Genomic DNA, 17,342 nt, shown 5'->3' with positions numbered 1-17,342 from the left:
GAAAGTAACAGCTAATGATGGTATATTTGGGAAGAAATCTTTCCAATGAACTATAAGTTGAAATAGCATGTGAATTGAGGCGGGGCATAAATACACAGATGGATAAATAAGATGGTCTTGTAATTTTCAAGATGTTTTGTAATCTTTAACATGCTTTCACGTAGATATGCTTCACATGTATGAAAGGGGAAGAGTGAGGTTTACAGAAAGCAGTCAGAGAGGTAATTAACAGAGCTAGGTCTGGAGTCAATTTTTTAACTCTTATTTTTTTTTTCCTGTTCCCATTTCACATACACCTTCTCATTTGAGAATGACTAGGATAAAACTTAATTCGGAATTTTTCAAGGGCAACAGAAATAGTATTAGCACAAGATACCGTATTTTTTCAAAAAGAGATAATTTATTCCTTTGGTTTCATCGCAGTCCCATTTTTAGGTAAACGCATACAAGAGTGCACCCTTTAAGAGTTAAAAATGAGTTACTACATTTATTTGCTTACCCTGGCATCAGTTACAACATGACTTAAAGGCAGTGACATGTGGCAGAGAAAAATCAATAGCTAGAAATAGTTAGCTATGCCATGACTCTACTTTGAAAGGTCAATCATTTCATTTTTCTCTGGTATTTCATGGACTTTGTCACCCTAAATTAAAAGAAAGAACTCAAAGTGGATCTTAAAGTTTAATATATGTTTGAGAGCTCCTTATTAGAGTAGCCAGCAGCCTTCAGTGCCTCTTGCTTTCAGTCTATTGAGTCCAATTGCGAGTATCATGTACATTTCACAAGAACTCATTTGTGTTATTTAGGAAGAACAGTTAGATTTATTTGCTTAGCCTTGATTAGATTAGACCTGGCCACATCGGCTGGGTCATTGTGTTTAACTCCTTATACTTAAGTTTTATAGCATTAGGATAAAAGGATGGGCATTGCCCATCAGCGCCAGCTCACAATCAGTTATCCTTAATGTGCCTGAAAGGAGCAGAGAGAAATGGAAGGAGACACTTTCTCATTCATGGTTCTTTTAAAAACGGCTCTCTCGGTCTCCCCCCTCCCATCCTGATATGGCATGCATGGCTTGTTCTCAGCCTGCTCTGAGACAAGCTCGGGCAGGCCCTGTAATATGATTCAAATTGCAATCTCATGTCTTGCATCCCCAAAACACCTCATCTCCAGCGCAACCTGGAACCTTCATTTCAGTCCCCAATTAGACTAATATATCTGCCCAGCTCCGATTGGGGGTGATGGATCGGCTGGGCAGGTTGGGGGAAGACAGGGAGATTTTCTCAGCTCCTCTGCATTCCCATAGGCACGCAGCGTTTGACAGATTGGGCAGAGCTGCCACGAAAGAGTCTGACACAGATGGTGTAATTAGAAAACGCGAAGTGCGAGTGTGAAATTTATCTTTGATCAGCACCTCCTTGCCAGATTGTCATCTATGTTAATATGATGATGGCTTCTTGGAGATGGATAGAAGGAAACAGCAGCCTGGAAGAGGAGAGGGAGACTGTTCACTCCATAGAGAAGATTTTCTGTTTACTTCTGAAACCCAATCAATTTCAACGGGCCAGAATGAAATTGTACTTATTTAATTCATGTGGAAAATGAGCCTAACCTGATTCGAACACTTTATTAAATGTGATCAATATGGTAAAATTTGAGCTTGAGTTAGAAAGGAGACATGTTAATTTTTATGGAGTAATAAATAGCAAAATACAATCTCTAACTGTAGGAGCTATTAAAGACCATGTTCATCTCCATTTATCAAGACTCTATGAAAAACACATAGAAGAAAATCACTGCATTCCATAACATAAAAACTTCACACATTGCTACCAAAGTTTTATTTTCTACCTTTCCAACACTCATTCTGCTCCAAAGTAATACATATGATGATTATTCAGTGCAAAGTCCACAAGCCTATCTCCTCTCATGTTTTAGATTTTATACTTATTTTTCTATATTTAGCAATTTTCAAAGATTAATAAAGTGCATTAGTAGTCAGGACTTGAGGAAATTGCTTCCTTTTGATGTATTTTTCTGAGAAATCAGGATATTTACCATGAGGGGGATCAAGGGTAGCCATAAACCATTTCTTAGGTTCACTCTAAGAACAGTAATCTTCTCTTTGGATGGCTCAAAAGGTTCAGGTTTACAAGCAATCTATGATAGACTACATTTTGCCATAATCTGCTCAAATGTTCACGTTGATGGTGCTAATTTTCAGTAAGGTAAATTAGCATAATTAATGACCAGCCAAATTTGGGGGTAATACAGTATGTAATTAACATTAGAGAGTTCTGTTGTACCACCTGCCCCCACATTTCATTGTTGCAGGGATCGAACTGTACAGGAGGAAATTTTCCCCTTTGCTGCACTGAGCAGAAAGCAGCTTTCTTCATCAGAATAAGCCATTAGCTGTAATGGCATGTAGGTGTAATGGAATGTGCTCGAAACATCTGTGCTGAGAGCAGGGGAGAAATTGCTGCATGCAGTCGTAGGCCTTTGGGGAGCTTGATTAAGGGTTGCTTCAGAGAACTTGAGATCTGGCTTGGGATGCAAAAACACACACACAGACCAAAAAAAAGAGAGAGAGAGAGAGAGAGACGGGGAGAGAGAGAAAGGAAAATAATGCTAATAGATTTACGGACGTACTGCAGGGAGAACAAAGGATTTTTAATTTTTTTCTTCCTTTATTGCTCTTATATTGCATCTGTTCTCTGTTGGGCTTTCACTTATTGAAGTGATCTGGAAAAATGTAGCTCTAAATGCAGTTTAAAGGGAAAGATCATAGCTGTAGAAATAAAATAGCTTGATTTTTTTGTACATTTTGGTTAGCTACGGGAAAGTTTCTCACAACATATAAAGAAAAATCCTAAATATTTTTTATGCTAAGTGTTATCTTAAAATTCATCTCAGAAAATGAAATGCAAGTACAGGTTTATAGCTAGAAATAAATTTTTGTTTTTCATCAGTCAACACACAGCAGTTCTTGCACTGTATCTGCTAACTGACTGATATCATTTTGAACTGCTTAATTCAGTGCTTAAAAGGAATGCCCTGGACTCATTTTTAAACTCATCTTTTCCACAAAATTTTCATAAATAGGTATATGACAGATAATAGCATTGTAACTTCTGAGGATAGTGGGGGAATTTTTTTAGCCTTTTTTTTTTTTTTTAAAGAAAATCTTATTGAGCACTTGCCATGTGAAAAACACAGTTTCTTTACCCACTGTTTGGTCACCATTGCTGAAAATATAATAAATTACATTTGGCAACCGGCATGGTCAATTGCAACACCTCAGCTATCTCCTTACTCCATGCTGACTGCTGAAACTGAATCCAGCATGCACTGAAACACATTAATTGCTAAAACAACTCAACTAAATGCATCAATTCTGATGAGCTTTGACCATTTTAGAAGTGTTAAAAAAAAAACTAAAACAAAAATACTGTATTTTAACCAGAGCCTTCATGGTAAAGATTAGCCAAAAGAGAATTATATTTAAGCAATGAGCAAGAAAAGGGTTAAACATCTGTGAAACTAATGCAACTGAAATGGAATTAGTATTCTGCATGGGACAGATGTGAATGTACTGCATAGAAAATTAGAAACAAACCTGAAAATATTGGGTGATTTTATGATTAGGTAAATCTTATACTTTCTAATTATAAATGACAATGAAGCACTCTATTGGTTGGAATCTATCTTCCTTATGAAATAAGAAGCTTGCTGAGCTGGTGCCAAAAATTCCTTACACTGAAGTTTAAAATATGTAGGGAGGCAAGAATGTAATAAAAATTCAAAAGCTAATAATATTATGGTGACTGGCATTGTTTACAATGTACAGCACCTGCTGTTTGGGAAAAAAAGGAGGAAGAAAAAGTGAAATCATCAAACTGTTCCTAAATGGAAAATCTGGGCTCTCTGCCAATTAGACAATGTGTTTCAGGTGCACTGTAAATAGGAACAATAAAAGGTGCAGAGGAAAGAATATGAAATGTTAAATCTCAAATACACGAGAATATTAATATGATGTTTCTTGAAAGAAAATCTTGGGACTCTTCCAGGGTTCTCCTGTGGAAGGAGAGGGTTTAAAATTTTACACAGCATATGTAAAGTTCTAAAACTTTTAATTGCCTGTATCTTAAAAAGAATATATATGAATGCAAAACCATTTGCTTCAGCAGCAATGCCTTTAGTTGTTTCAGGCAGAAAGGTCCATCTAGACCTGCAAACATGAATTGCATTTCTTTCAACCTCTCTTTATTACTTTGTGTGTATATGTGTGTTTGCATGTTTTGAGGTTGGTGGTGTGAAGGATTAAATCCTAAGAGTAAGAAGAGAGGGAAAAGTAGCTTCTGTTGCTTATTGTTGAATACTAACTTTCTAAATCAAAATTAGCATTATCAGCCACTGCAAAATATCAGACACAAGTGGTAGTGGGATGTTGCATTTCTGTCTTCTCACTGTGAAACACCTAATAATGGATTCCTCCAGAATTAGACACCTATTTTTATCAGCTAACGACTCACACATGCCAAATTTCCCTTTGTAGTTCAAATGTTTTTCCTTTCTCAATCAGATATTTTAAAATCAAGTCACCTTTGGAATATCTGTTACATTTTCAAATGCCAATCTTTCATGAATCAAACTGAAACAATATCTTAATGTATATATTTTAAAATAATGTCTAAGGTGACACAATTGTTTTGCAGTGATAACTGGAAACTAACCTTCAAAAATAGAACACCTTTCAAATATTCAATATGTTAGGGAGTAGAAGTAAAATGAGTTTACTTGTGTTTCTTAGACACTGAAAATTGCGGAGAACTAAGCCGTTGCAAAATATCTGAAATAAGTTTTGTTCCTTTTAAGTGGAGAATAAATGAAACTGTGGGAGACCTCCTAAATGTCCCTAGCAAAGGTCATATTAAAACACACAGATGGGTCCTCCAATGAGACAAAATATGTAAGAACAATCTCTGCCTTTGTACACCAACTCTACATGGAAGCATATTTACTCTTCACCATTTACTGCATCATCCTGAGGAATTTACTTAAGCCCAGTTTCTCATTTTTAAAAGTCAGTTAAAATAGTAGCTAACTCGTATGATTTTTATGAAGATTAAATGAGATAATGAAAGTAAAGCACCTGGTCTAATAACTAACACATAGTAAGGATTTTATTAGGTTAGCTAGTGTTATTACTATTATTATTTCTTAAGTTTACTGGGTTTTCTGTGTCAACAGCTGTCAAGAGGTAAGAGAGAATTTGCAATTGGCACTGTTTCAAAGATCTCCAGCAATGGAATATTATGAAGAAACAGAGCTCAACTCCACTGACAGTTCCTTGCAGAATATGAATCAGAATTGTTAAGAAGGAAGGAGCTAACAAAATAGGAAATTCACATACCAACCATGAAAATCTGGAAGTGCAGTGTAATACAGTAGAAAAACTAGAAGATTATAAAGATTATAAAGTGAGTTTTGCTTTAGACAGACTCACTTTTGATTGCTGATTCTATTTCTAACTATCCATTGACCTTTGGGTAAGTGATTAATCTTCTTTCAGCCTCAGTATTTCAGCTGTAAGATGGGGGTGTTGATACCTACCTCACTGTGAGAACTAAATAGCAAAATGACTGGAAAATTGCCTGACAAAATATGCATATAAATATTCATTCCTACACCATAAATTGTCTGTGACCTCACCTCCTTTACTAGAACTGTTTTTCAAATTCTACATACATATACTATATGTACAAATATGTATATGAAAGCACTTTAAATAAAGAATCTTCAGCTCTTTTGATGAAAAACAATCGAAATTTATTTCTAAATTGTTTCATGATTAAAGTTCAAATATCAGGCTTTCCCCATCTTCTTTGATTCTACAAAATGCAAAAAGTACATTAATTCCACATAAGTCATCATGTAAATATGTTAATGTGACTTGCCAATATGTTAATAAAACTTTCCAAAGTTCTTCCAAATTTGGAATTAGTAAAACAGCAAAAACATATTTTCAAAATAGCAATATTTTATAAAATATACAGGAATGACCATGATATTAAACTCATCACTATAAATTTCCAAGGGGGTACATATTTTGAGTCAAGCTTTTAGTGTTGTCAAGTCATTTAAACAAGTTGTGGCTTTTGACTGAGCCCCTGGCGTCTTTGTGCCTCAATTATTAACACTATATTCTTATTAGCTTCCACTCACTTCTCCAAATACCTTCAAGATCATTCTTGTAGGACAGTGATGCTTTAACTGTCCTTCCTTTTAAATTATCTTATCATTTAAATTTTGAAAATCACCTCTAAATCATAATCACAAAGAATGCACACAGTTAAATATTTCCTTATTAATATGATGAATATTTTGACTAGACTGTTTATTAGCCCATTTACTTTAGTGCAACTTACTGAAATTATCCTCAATATATGATATTACTTTTTGAGTACAAAGCATAAGTTCTAAAGAGGCAGTAATAGCATTCAACACTTTGAGTGAATATGATCTCATATTGATGATAATGATGATGATTACTTAGATGATGGTACTGAACATGTGCCATGTGCAAAGTAGAAACAAATGTCCAATGAATGAGCGATGAATTCTGCCTGTGGTCAAAAGAAAGGAACACTCTCAACTCTGCAGCCTGAACCTATCCCTAAGGGTTGATCTTGTTTCTGTTGGACCACCTTACTAATGAGATCGGAATAAAGATTTTCAGAATTATGAACAATCATTAACTATTCACACCAATAATTATTGTGGTCATAATAAGAACCAAGGGATGTTTCTTTGGATTATAAAGGCATATCTGAGCCTATTTCCACTGAAAGACATTTGACACATTTTTTACGTACAAGAAATAATACATATTTGCATTCATTTTTAAAAATGATTTTCAATGAAGAGCTAAACTCTTTCAAGATTCTCATTTCATTATTTATGGAAGTTTCCCCAGGATTTTGTGAATATAGACATTTGAAAAAATGATTGTTGCTGTTCAGTCACCCAGGTATGTCTGACTCTTCCCGACCCCATGGACTGCAGCATGCCAGGCTTCCCCATCCCTCACCATCTCCCGGAGTTTGCCCAAGTTCGTGTCCATTGTATCACTGATGCCATCCAGACCTCCCTTCCTCTGACGCCCTCTTATCCCTCTGCCCTCTATCTTTTCCAGCATCAGGGTCTTTTCCAATGAGTTGGCTGTGAGCATCAAGTGACCAAAACATTGGAGCTTCAGCTTCAGCGTCAGTCCTTCCAATGAGTGAGTATTCAGGACTGATTTCCTTTAAGATTGACTGGTTTGATCTCCTTGCTCTCCAAAGGACTCTCAAGAGTCTTCTCCAGCACCACAATTTGAAGGCATCAGTCCTTCAGCACTCTGCCTTTTTTGAGGTCCAGCTCTCACAACCATACGTGACCACCGGAAAGACCAGAGCCTTAGCTATACAGACCTTTGTTGGCAAAATGAGGTCTTTGCTTTTCAACACGCTGTCTAGGTTTGTCAAATGATAGCTAATTATAGTTCCTTGCCAGATGCTTAAGGAAATGGCTCAATCTACTACTTTTAAAAGTCTCTTGTGCAGGATGGGGAACACATGTACACCCATGGCTGATTCATGTCAATGTATGGCAAAAACCACTACAATATTGTAAAGTAATTAGCTTCCAATTAAAATAAATAAATAGATTAAAAAAAAAAAAACTCTGTTGTGCAGTATTAGAACTCTGGGACTCAAATCACATACTTATAAAAATAGCAAATCTGCTTAAGCAAATAAGGAAATTTTCTGGATCATTAGCAGAAAATCACTGAGGCATTATTGACTTCAGGTTTGACTTGGTCTAGGATCTCATATAATAAGTCGGGTGAAGGTTCTCTATCTCATCATTTTTCTCTCCGTGTTGGCTTAATGCTCAAATTTCACCTTGGGGCCCACTGACAACTCCAGGTTTAAATCTCCCCAAGTTCAAATGCAATGGAAAAGCAAACAGTCTTCCTGTGTATCCACTATAAATCCTGGATTTAGCCCTGACTGATTTTCTTGGGTTTTGCCACATAGTTTGATTGATTTAGTCCCTAAATTTTGTCCAACATTTTATGAACCCAAGGACTATAGCCCACAAGTCTCCTCTGTCCTTGGGACTTCCCAGGCAAGAATACTAGAGGGGTTGCCACATGGGAAAAGATCCTGATGCTTGGAAAGATTGGAGGCAAAAGGAGAAGGGGCTGGCAGAGGATGACATGGTTAGATAGTATCACCGACTCCTCAATGGACATGAATTTGAGCAAAATCCAGGAGAGAGTGGAAGACAAAGGAGCCTGGTGTATTATAGCACACGGTGGCAGAGTTGGACACGACTTAGCGACTGAACAACAACAAATTTTAATAAGGTGTTTATCTTTCAATAATAGCTTACCACACGGGCTATAATAAGGGAATAAACAAGGGAGAGTGATGTAGACAACAATTTCATATAAAGCTTATAGTGTAAGAAATGCTTTGTGTGAGGAAGTTGTGAAACTCGATCAGACTCCATCATAGGTTGTGTGGAGTATTATCAAATTACAGCAATGATGAAGGCATATGCATTGATTGCGTATCTGGATATGCATTGATTGTACAGTTACCAAAATGCCTACAAAAATTGTGTCAGTCACCTATATTTATTCATTACTTCTCTGAAATCTTTTCTGTGCTCATCATATATCCCTTAATCAGATCATCTAGAGTATGGGTGGTCTTGAATGCCTTATTAAGAACCTTGGCTCTTCTCAGTAGGCAAAAAGGGACTTGAAAGAATTTAAAGAGGATCAAAATATAATCTGACTCTGAATTGCTGTGGAAAAACAGCAAAGTAAGCCATAAATAAGTGAGAGTGAAGGGGAGGGATGTAGGGAAGGAGAAAGAAACAATTTTTCAAAAGAGGTGGTAAGAAGGGGGGGAAGTAAGAACTAGAATACTCATTGAACAAACAGTGATTTTACATGTTTAGCTTATTTTTCCTTTTCCACTCTGTTATCATTTATCACCAGAGAATTACATGTTCTTTTAGATATATAAATATATATATAAATGATTGTATATATAAATGTTTAAATTGCTCCTCTATCACTCTCCAAGGTTATAGATAGTATTATGGCATGTAATCCAGACTATACACACAAATTCCTTCTTTCCTTCTTTCCTATCTTAATTCTTTTCTTTTCTCTTTCCTTCAACAAAAATGGTATTATCATCTATATACTATTTCATAACTAGCTTTTTGCTTTCAATGATATATCCTGAACAGGCTTCTAAGACAGTCCATCTGTATAAGATAGAACTAAGTTTTTTTCCTGAAGGCTATATAGAATGTATCTTGGTTTTACTTTAATATATTTAATCATTTTCTTGTGATGGTTGTTAGATGGATGTCTAAATGGTCTCTTTTTTTTTTTACTTTAAAGAAAATGCTGCAATATGTACATGCTGTACATGTTCCTTCCCTAATCATGTGAGGATTTCTATGGAATGGATTCCAAGAAGCAAAATGTTGGATTGAAGGAGGTACAGATTGGAAAGACACTGCCAAAATGCCTTTCAAATTTTGTACCAATTTATAGCCCCAGCAATGGTGTTTAAGAGTGTCTGTTTCTATACAATGTTGAGAATCTCATATTTGTCTAGTCTCTTAAATTTTTGCCAATATTATAAAATTAACTTTTGATTTACATTTCCCTGATCATCTCATTTAATCCTCACCATAGTCTTTTGAAGTATGTATTATCATTTCCCTCAACTTGCAAATTTGGAGACAAGATTCAAAGAAGTTTTTGTTGTTTTTTTTAAACTGTGCTGGCTCTTCGTTGCTTTGCGGACTTTTCTCTAGTTGTGACAACCAGAGGCTACTCTTCAGGTGTGGTGCACGGGCTTCTGACTGCCGGTGGCGTCTCTTGTTGCGGAGCACAGTCCCCAGGGCATGCAGCTTCGACGGTTGGGGCACATGGACTCAGTAGTTGCAGCTACCAGGCTCTAGACTGCAGGCTCAAGAGCTGGGGCTCACAGGCTTAGTTGCTCTGGGGCAATGCGAGATCTTTCTGGATCAGGGATCCAACCCATGTCTGCTGCATTGGCAGGCAATCAAAGAAGCTTTCATTTTGGTTCAGGTCATTTGTTTTGATGACTTCTACTGCTTAAAGACATGGAGAAGGCAATGGCACCCCACTCCAGTACTCTTGCCTGGAAAATCCCATGGATGGAGGAGCCTGGTAGGCTGCAGTCCGTGGGGTCACTATGAGTCGGACACGACTGAGCGACTTCCCTTTCACTTCACCTTCGTGCATTAGAGAAGAAAATGGCAACCCACTCCAGTGCTCTTGCCTGGAGAATCCCAGGGACAAAGGAGCCTGATGGGCTGCCGTCTATGGGGTCGCACAGAGTTAGACACGACTGAAGCGTCTTAGCAGTAGCAACAGCAGTGCTTAAAGACTGTGGAAACTATCACCCCAAATGCACCTGCAATTGATGTATTATTCTAAATATTATATTTGGGTCTTGTTCATAAGTATGGATAACTTGTGAGGCAAACCAAGACAATCCTCTTATGAGCCTAGGTGGAGAAAAGCCAGCTGTTGACTTTTACCTCCCTCACAGGAGGCTCCTGAATATTGATGAGAGGTCATCACTAATATTTTCATACTTTTAGCAATTTGCAAAGTAATACCAATTAGAATAGATGTGTCAAATGAACAGGTTAGATTAAAACACAACTAAAGGACTCAGGATCTCCCAAGGAAATTGACATACACCTTGTGTAATTCCTGGGGTCCAGATTAAAAGAACAAGTGATTTTCTCAGGCATTGCATCTGCCCATGTTCCCAGATGTCATACTCAGACCCCATAGGCCCTTAATTGCCAATTAAAACACATACCACCTTTAGATAGTGTGATAATAAGCCTTTTTAAAATTTCTATTGCAGTGATTCCATTTTGACTACAGTTAGTAGTTACTAAAAACTGGGGTTTTTTTTTTTGGATTTTGAGTTAATTCCTTCTTAAATGTGACCACACTCCAGCCATTAAATGATTAGGCATGTCAGATATCTAGCACTATACCTATTACATATGAGGCAGTCAATATACCTCAGTTCATCTTCCACTTGCCTTGCCTTTTCTCTTTCTAGAAAGTGAGCACGAAAATCAAATGGGTCTTGATTTTTTTCCTACTATGTTTCCACTGTTCCATCCTGTCCACATATGTTTAGGGCAGTCTGGTAGAACAGCATTCTAAATTTTTAGCTTCCACTTTCCAACATTACAACAAAAATAAGATCCGAATTCCAAGACACACATCCAGTTTATTTTTTCTGATAAAGACATTTATTATGCATCCTAAAAATAATTCATATTCATTGGACTAAATAAGGAAAATGTAGTTTGGAGAAGAATGTAGGCATGTATGTGTGGCTGTGTCCCTTTGCTGTTCACCTAAACCTATCACAACATTTTTAATCGGCTGTAACCCAATACAACATAAGAAGTTTAAAAAAAAGGAAAAGAAAATGTAGACTTTAATAGAACGCAATGAAACCTTTATATGGCACCACTATACAAAGGAAACTACTGGGGGCATTATACGGTATATCAGAGCTATTATTTTCTAAACAAGAACCCAACCACCACTATTTGCTTCTTTTATTATATTTTTCCATGTCTATAAAATTATTACTGCTTGTACATTATTTAATTTAAACATTTTTCTAATCTTTTATTGAAGTACATTTATACCTATTTTTTTATATTAAAAGCTAAGATTTAAGTTAAAAGACACTAACCACTATGTGCAAAATAAATAAGCAACAGGGATATATTGCACAGCATAGAGAAACAGAGCTATTGTTTTGTAGAATCCTTGTATTGTACACCTGAAACTACTATAGTATTGTAAGTCAACTACACTTCAATGAAAATAAAGCTAAGTTTTATATTATTGTGCATGTATTTTTGCTCATTTGCTCACTTATTTTTAGGTGAATTCCTACAAACCAAATTGCATGATCAAAGATCGGTATGTCTTTAGAGAACAGACTTGTGGACAGAAGGGAGGAAGGAGAGGATGGGATGGATTGAGAGAGCAGCATTGAAACATACGTCACCATGTGTGAAATAGATGGCCAGCGCGAATTTGCTCTATGGTGCAGGGACCTCAAACCTGTGCTCCGTGACCACCTAGAGGAGTGTGATGGGGTGGGAAGTGTCGGTGAAGGGGGACATGTGTATACCTGTGGCTGATTCATAGTGATGTGTGGCAGAAACCAGCATAAGGTTGTAAGGCAATTATCTTCCAAGTATAAAGAAATTGTTTTAAAAAAGATTGGTATGTCTTCAATTTTGATGCATAATATCTAATTGTCCTTAAGAGAGGTTATCAACAAATCAGCTACAATTGACATTGGCTTGTACAGAGGGCTATCATCCCATTTTTTAATCTTTGTCAATTTGATAAATAAATGTTATATCATTTAAATATTTTACTAATCTGACTAGCTTTGTGAATTTTTGCATATTCTATTCCTCACCTGTTTCCATTGGGATATAAATGTTTTTCATACATGAGCTTTTTTTATTTTAAAAAGCATGGTTATGTATGTTGAGTGTTTAATAATTTATTATTGTTTTATTGCTGACTGATTTTCATCAAATGAAAATATTTGTTTTAATTCTTATGCGACCAAATTTATCAGTTCTTCACCTTAAGTTTCTTGGATTCAGTATCATTCTTTAAAGAATTTTCCCAGCTCAGAATTTTTAGAATCTTTGTCTAGTTTGCATATTTAATTCATCTGAAATATATTTACAATATAGAGTATCAGAGAGGAACAGGATTCAAAATTTTTGCCAAATGCTTGAGCATTTATCTCAACACCAGTTATTGAAAAATCCATCACTTCCAAATAAATTTTAGTGGATTATTTATCATATTTAAAAGTTTATACATATTTGAACTCAGAATTTGGCATTTTCAAAAACAGTGGACTGACTTGCTTTAGAAAGAAAGCAAAGGAACACTTTAATCCTCAATTTAAAAAATACATACAGCGTTGTGAATAAAGCATGAAACAGGTGAGATTTTAGGTGAACTTTTCCCCCATAACAGTTACAAACCTGAGATTATTGTTACTGATCAATCATATGTCATTCTGAATAACATTTCAAGTCTAAATTGTTAACTTACTGGATGGGTTATAGTGCCGTTTGTTGACACTGAGAATATAGAAAAAAATAGAAGATTAGATGGAGGGGAGATAGCATGCTATATGTGAACATTTTTTGAGTATCTAAGGCAGCTGTGCATGTAAGAATGGAACTCAGGAGAAAGATCAGAGAAAACCAATCTGTAAATGTGACGTGGGTCTCTACTGTTGCTGGAAGAAGACAGTTGAGACCACCCAAAGAAACCATGTCCCAGAGAAATTCTGTAGAGCACAGTAGATAATTTCATTTCATTCAGATATAAACGGAAAATTTTTGTAAAAACTAAATATCCGAATGTTCTGAATCAGAATTTCTAGGTAGAACCCTGACACTCATATGGATATGACACTCACAGATGAGCCTAATTATCGCTAAGACTGAGAACCATCAATATAGAGAATAGTGTAGAGAAAGGAACCCTGGTTGACATGAAATTTGAGGGTCAAGGTGAAGCAATAAAATATTTTTCCAGAAAAAAAAAATATGTACACATACACACACATACTTATACACATATGTATAAATACCTTGGGTATAAAACAGCTTGTTGGTCTAGAAATTGAGTGAAATTGAGGGATTTAGATGGGGTTTCCCCAGTAGCTCAAAGTAAAGAATTCACCTGCAACACAAGGGCCACAGAAGACGCAGGTTCAATCCCAGGGTGCAGAAGGTCCCCTGGAGGAGGGCGTGGTAACCCGCTCCAGTATTCTTGCCTGGAGAATATGGACTTAGACAAAGGAGCCTGGCAGGCTACAGTCCACAGGGTCTCGAAGAGTCAGACACAACTGAAGCAACTTAGCATGCATGCATGCACAAAGGTTTAAATAGGAATAAAAAAAAAAAACTAAAAACTCCTATTTATTATTTACTTGTTTATTTTTATGCCAAATACTACACATCTATATTTATCTATCTAAATGTATACATAGCTAAATGTAATTGTAACCACTACAAAAGAGTAAACTGAAGCTCAAAAGATTTAAACGACCTGATCAGAGTTGTACAATTAATTAGTGATGAAAACAAAATTTTAAATCAATATTCCTAAGTACTGTTGCTTTAAAATTTTTACTCTGACATCGTAATGGATAGAAGTAGGAACCAACCTGAGCACAGAGAGATCCAGTTATTAAGGTGAGAAGTGTTAGCCCATTGTATTTCCTCTCTTCCAATGATTTCCATCTGCGTTACATGTACTCTATGCCTCTTACTTTTGTCATTGTATTTTCCACCCATTTTTCTCTCCATTTTCTTCTGCTACATATTCCAGTCCACTAATTCTCCCTCTAGCTGAATTTGCTGTTACATCTACTGATTAAGTCCTTTGCCCAGCAAGGAGATCAAACAAGTCAATTTTACAGGAAATCAACCCTAAATATTCATTAGAAGCACTGAGGATGAAGCTCCAATACTCTGACCACTTCATGTGAAGAGTTGACCCACTGGAAAAGACCCTGATGCCGGCAAGGATTGAGGGCAGGAGGAAAAGAGGGTGACCGAGGATGAGATAGTTGAATGGCATCACTGGCTCAACGGACATGAGCGTGAGCAAGCTCCAGGAAAGAGTGAAGTTCAGGGAAGCCTGACGTGCTGCAGTCTATGGGGTCGCAAAGAGTTGGACACGACTGAGTGACTGAACAGCAATAACAAAACTATCAACTCAATACTTAATTTTAAGTACTTTATTATTTAGTGTTTTTTTCTTTTCTTAATAGTTTATTCATTCTCTAGTGAAGTTCTTAATCTTTTCTTATATCTTTGAACATAGTTAAAAGCTATTTTAAAGTGTGTCTCATACCCAAGAATCTGGAACTCTTGCAAATCTTTTTTGTATTGTCTGTTTTTCCTTATTGATTTTCATTCTTTTATCATGTCTCTTTATGTCCCTGGTTACTTTTTATTGATGATTGAAATTGTATTCACAAAATTGTTCAGAGAAATTATTTGAGGCCTAGGATAATATCATCTTTCTCTAGATTAGATTTATGTTTAAGTCTACAGAGCACTCAGGGGCATTAACAATGACCTCAATTCAATTTCAGTGAAAAAGATGACTTAACTCTGAACTGCTGTCTCTTCCATTTCACACTTATTCCTGTTGTGCAGTCTTCAGAACTCCAACACAAAATCAAGGTGATTCTCTCTGTTTTTTTGACACACAAACTTGCTGAATTTTTGTTCTACTTCTAAACTCTCAACTGGTTTCTTGGATATGAGCAAATGTACCAGAAAAGTGGCCCCAAACATGAAGCTCATTCTCTATACCTTTGTCTTAGTTAATTTTTCACTACCTTGTTACCTCTTCAAAAATGTAGTTTAGAAGAAAGAATCCAAAAGCAAATTAGACAAATTCAAGTAGTAAAATATACAGAAGTAAAATAATGTAGAGAATTACAGAATCAGGGCAAGAAAATATTTTGTCTGAGTTGATCAGGAAATTATCTTCATGGAGCTGGCATTTGATTTGAGATCAGAATGATGACACAGCAACAGTCACTTGGAAATCTAAGGGAAGACCATTTTTAAAAGATATGGGACAAAAACATAAATATAGAGCAATCGAACAAGATGAAAAGCCCAGAGATAAGCCCACACACCTATGGGCACCTTATTTTTTATAAGAGAGGTAAGAATATACAATGGGGCAAAGATAGCCTCTTCAATTAGTGGTGCTGGGAAAACTGGACACGCAAAAAAAAAAATGAAATTAGAACACTTCCTAATGTACACAAAGATAAACTCAAAATTGATTAAAGACCTAAATGTAAGATCAGAAACTATAAAACTTTTAGAGGAAAACATAGGCAGAACACTTGATGACAAAGCAAGATCCTCTATGACCCACCTCCTAGAGTAATGGAAATAAAAATAAGACAGTGAAACCTAATTAAACTTAAATGCTTTTGCACAGCAAAGGAAACTACAAACAAGGTGAAAAGACAGACCTCACAATGGAAGAAAATAATAGCAAAGGGAACAACTGACAAAGAATTAATTTCCAAAATACACAAGGAGCTCATAAAACTCAATACCAGCAAAGTGAACAACCCAATCAAAAAGTGGGGAAAAGATCTAAACAGACATTTCCCCAAAGAAGACATACTGATGGCTAACAAACACATGAAAAGATGCTCAGTGTCACTCATTATTAGAGAAATGCAAATCAAAACTACAATGAGATACCACCTCACAACAGTCAGAATGGCCATCATCTAAACATCTACAAACAATTAACGCTGGAGAGGGTGTGGAGAAAAGGGAACCCTCTTGCATTGCTGGTGGGAATGTAAATTGATACAGCCACTATAGAGGATGGTATGGAGATTCCTTAAAAAACTAGGACTAAGCCAACATCTGACCCAGCAATCCCACTACTAGGCATATACCCCCGAGGAAATCAAAATTGAAAAGACACATATACCTTTCTCTGCAGCACTATTTACAATAGCTAGAACATGGAAGCAACCTAGATGTCCATCGACAGATGAATGGATAAAGAAACTGTGTTACATATATACAATGGAATACTACTCAGCCATGAAAAAGAAACACATTTGAGTCAGTTCTAATGAGGTGAACAAACCTAGAGCCTATTATACAGAGTGAGGTAAGTCAGAAAGAAAATGATAAATATCGTATACTAACACATATATATGGAATCTAGAAGGATGACACTGATGAATTTATATGCAGGGCAGCAATGGAGAAACAGACATAGAGAACAGACTTATGGACACGGGGGAGGGGAGGTTGACAGGGTGAGTTGTATGGAGAGAGTAACATGGAAACTTACAACACCATATGTAAAACAGATTAAAAAGAGAGAGAGAGAGAGAGAGATGAGGATGAGCTCGGCACGTGTGAGACTCAGACGGAGGCTGCAAAGTGAAGGACAATGGGGAGAGCAAAAGGAAACAGCATTGTAGAGATAGAAATGAGCCAGGCCAAGCTAATTAGGAATCGAGGTTCATGTATTCTGGTTTCTGCTGGGGAAACCACTGGTCCATACTCAGCTAGAGAGATAAGGCTTAGAAATATTACTTGGTCTGTGGTGTAGGGATTGGACTGTGAGCAGTCACAAG

Source organism: Muntiacus reevesi, chromosome 12, assembly GCF_963930625.1.
Source record: "Muntiacus reevesi chromosome 12, mMunRee1.1, whole genome shotgun sequence".
In the NCBI taxonomy this organism is placed as follows: domain Eukaryota; kingdom Metazoa; phylum Chordata; class Mammalia; order Artiodactyla; family Cervidae; genus Muntiacus; species Muntiacus reevesi.
This window is presented reverse-complemented; position numbering follows the sequence as displayed.